General features: G+C 43.0%; 1 pseudogene; it reads right to left on the bottom strand.

Annotated features, from left to right (window-relative positions):
* Nucleotides 1–686: 686 nt before the first annotated feature.
* Nucleotides 687–1252, bottom strand: LOC107535926 (large ribosomal subunit protein uL5 pseudogene; annotated as a pseudogene).
* Between the last annotated feature and the right edge of the window lie 2213 nt (nucleotides 1253–3465).

The following is a 3465-nucleotide window of genomic DNA, read 5'->3' as shown; positions in this document are numbered from 1 at the left end:
AGGTATCTGCCTCCTTCCTCTCTACAAACTGCCCAAGCCCTGTCTATAAATCTGGAAGGAAATGGCCCCCCAGGATTCTCCTTCACCATCCCCTCTACTAACAGCCAGAGAGAAAACCCAAGTTCCTCCTCAGAGCCATCCTTCAACAAGGAAGGTTTCCAGGAAAACCCAGATGAGTGAACCCAGAAGGTAGCTAAGAGCACAGCTGTTGAAGCGACGCCCTGCACAAGGACCCCAGAAAGGGGACGCTGTTCACAGATGGCTGGGCTGCTGTGGATGATTTGTGCAGGATTACATGTTTGCACACTTCAAAGGAGGGCCTTTGTGTGCTTATTATTACAGTTTCCAGGAGATGGCAGTAATGTGTCTCGTTCTAACAAAATCAGTCTATATTGATAATTTTTGATGAAGAGAAGTGGCTTAGTCCAAGAGCGTATAATATATATGATTCTTCATTAATTTATGAAGCAAGAATTAGTCAATAATCACACACCTGTTGACCTAACCCATCTACATAAATCTGTGCTTTAAACAAGAAGCTGCCTTTCAGTCTGGTGTACTAATCTGTGAGCATCTTTAAAATTTTAACCTCTATTGGAATTAGTGCACAGAGTGAATTTTTTAAAAATATTTTTACTTATTTTTAGAGAGAGAAGAACAGAGAAGGAGAAAGAAAGAGAATTGATTTATATACAGATATAGACATTCTCTTCCTTCCGAAATCTCACCAAGATGATAATAAGGGGTTGGGTTTTGCGGGAACCCGCACATGTCCTCCCCTTTGTGATTCTGTGTTTGGCCCCAGTGCAGCCTGTCCTGCATTTCTTGTCTGCGATGCTGAAACCAGGCCTACCCAGTACCCGCAGAAGTCCAGGCCGTAGATACCAGGGCTTGGCTCCCATTTGACCCCCAGACCAGTGTGTTCCTGGATCCCAAAACCTAAGTTTCCAATATCTGGGAAGTTATTTTTTGGTAACTCTTAGTCTCACACCTTTAGACCTTTCTCCAAGATTCCTTCTGCCTCAGGCCCACAGACTGTGCGGTGGATGGAAATCTTCTCGTTTTTCCTGACGCCAAAGGACCTGCCTGTGTCTGGCTTTGAAGAACACAGGGGGCTGGCCTGTGAGCTGTTCCAGGGCCTTGGCTGCCGGGGTCAGCCTGTCTCCACTCTCTCCCACGCAGACGTTGAGGCAGAGCTTTCGGATGCGAAGCTCCCGCATGGGGCCTCCTTTCCACCTTGATCCCTGGCCATGATGAGAAACAGAAGACAGGGTGTGTGGGTTTTTTTAAGGAAAAACCCCTCAAGGGTTAAAAAAAAGAGACGACAAAGTTTGGGAGCAGATGGAAGAGTGATAAATGACTCAGTAAATGCAAGGAAATTGAATCTTAAGTCAGCAATAGAGAAAGCTGAGAAGCAACCTGACATACAGTGGTCCCTCCGTGTTCCTGGGGGATTAATTCCAGGGCACCCCTCCCTCCCCTGCAGATACAAAATTTCGAATGCTCAAGTCCCTTGTATAAAATGGCATAGTATTAGCACATAACCTATGTGCATCCTCCCATATACTTTAAATCATTTCTAGATTACTCATAATACCTAATACAATGTAAATGCTATGCAAATAGTTGTTACACTGTATTGTTTGGGAATATTGACAAGAAAAAACAAGTCTGTATGTGTTCAGCACAACCACGCAGACACAGACACAGACACAGACACAGATGCATCGTAGGCCAGTCTACATATTACACGTCAGCAACAATGTAACATTATTTTTTCAAATATTTTTGATCCATGGTTGGCTAAATCCACTGAGGCAGAATCCATGGACATGGAGAGCCGACTGTATACTGAAGAATCCTCCAAAGGACTCAGGAATTGCAGCCTATGTGAAGGAGAAATGAGAATTGGTTGTATGTTTAATAAAAAAAAAATGCCAACCCCCTTTCTAATTCTATGCAATAGAAACTCCCCCTCAGTTATCCCAACAGGAGAAAGGAGATTTATTCTCTAGGCAGGTGAAACAGAGAGTCTCTGAAAAGAATAAAGTGTCCAGAAAAAGAGACGTGTGTATTTGAATTTATGAAAGAGAGGGCACTGCAGTTCAAGTTCGCTTTTGCCCATCTGACTGGTGCGCAGTGGTATTTAATTGTGGTTTCAATTTGCATTTCACTGATTATCAGGGAGGTTGAGCACTTTTAATAAGATCATGGCATTTGGAACACCTCTTCTAGAAAATGTTTGTTCAAGCCTTTTGCCCATTTTTCTCTCGGGTATTCTTTTCCTTATTGATGTCCTGGCTGCTCAGAAATTCTTCATTTTAAATGTAGTCAGAGAGGCGATTTTTTCTGTATGCACAGAGCTTTTCGTGTTTTGTATAAAAAATCTTTCCCTTCTAAGATCACGAAGTTTTTCTCCCAAATGAACTTGTAAAGCCATTTACAATCTGTCTTTTCATTAAGTCCATGATCCACCTGGAATTTATTTTGAAGGATGGGGTAAAGTGGAGACTGAATTTCATTTTATGACCATATGAATGCCCAATGGTCTTAGGGCTCTTTCTTAAAAAACATAGTCCTTCCCTCACTGTCTTATGGTGCACCTCTATCCCATATCAAATGTCCATATGTATGCTTGTGGGATTTTTTTTCTGTCCCATTTGTTTGACTATCCTTGTACCAGCTTTATTTTATAGTAATAAATTTGGAATTTATGCAGATCTTGACTAGTAATTTTAATGAACCCCAGTTTTCCCAGATAGTTTGAATTCATCAAGTTTCTCTGACAGCCCCGCTCACACTCCCTTGGCCATTTCAAGCCTAGGATCCTCATCATTGCCCAGTTACTTGTGTTGCAAACTTCGTAAACTAATGTGGTTATATACCCACACCTGTGACGACTTCTCCACACCAGTGAGCAAAGAAGACTCTTCCTTGCAATTCTGCCCACTGGAGGGATATCTTTCACCACTGTCCTGGAGGCCCCTCCTAAGCAGGGCTGTAGTGTAGCAGCTGTCCATTTACAGCTAGCACCAAAATATCATGATAAACCATCAGTAAAGAAAACCTGAATTTCTTCCTCCTGTGCCAGCTAGTGTTAGGAACCCTTCCTCCCACCCCAGCCCCATTAAGCCACAAGTTTGAGTTGGGGCACAGGCACTGTCATCAAGGAGATTGTTACCATGAGATTTGGGGCCACCCAATTAAATATCTGGGTTTTATAAACCTTCTTGGGCTGATCCTGAATGTAGCATTAACCTCTGCTCTTATACTGTGGTAGGTCTGATAATACCAGCTGGTGTTGGTCAGCTCTGGTCACACAGGCGCTTGGTGTCTCTGGTTAGGAAGTCAGCCTCTGATAGGGCCTGGTAGCACACCGGGAGTTGTATTTCAAATGGCAAGTATATTGCAACAGATTGAATGCAGAAGCACATAGGAGACTCCAGCTGCATAAATATGAAACAA

Source organism: Miniopterus natalensis, chromosome 7 (assembly GCF_054644295.1).
Source record: "Miniopterus natalensis isolate mMinNat1 chromosome 7, mMinNat1.hap1, whole genome shotgun sequence".
NCBI lineage: Eukaryota > Metazoa > Chordata > Mammalia > Chiroptera > Miniopteridae > Miniopterus > Miniopterus natalensis.
This window is presented reverse-complemented; position numbering and strand designations above follow the sequence as displayed.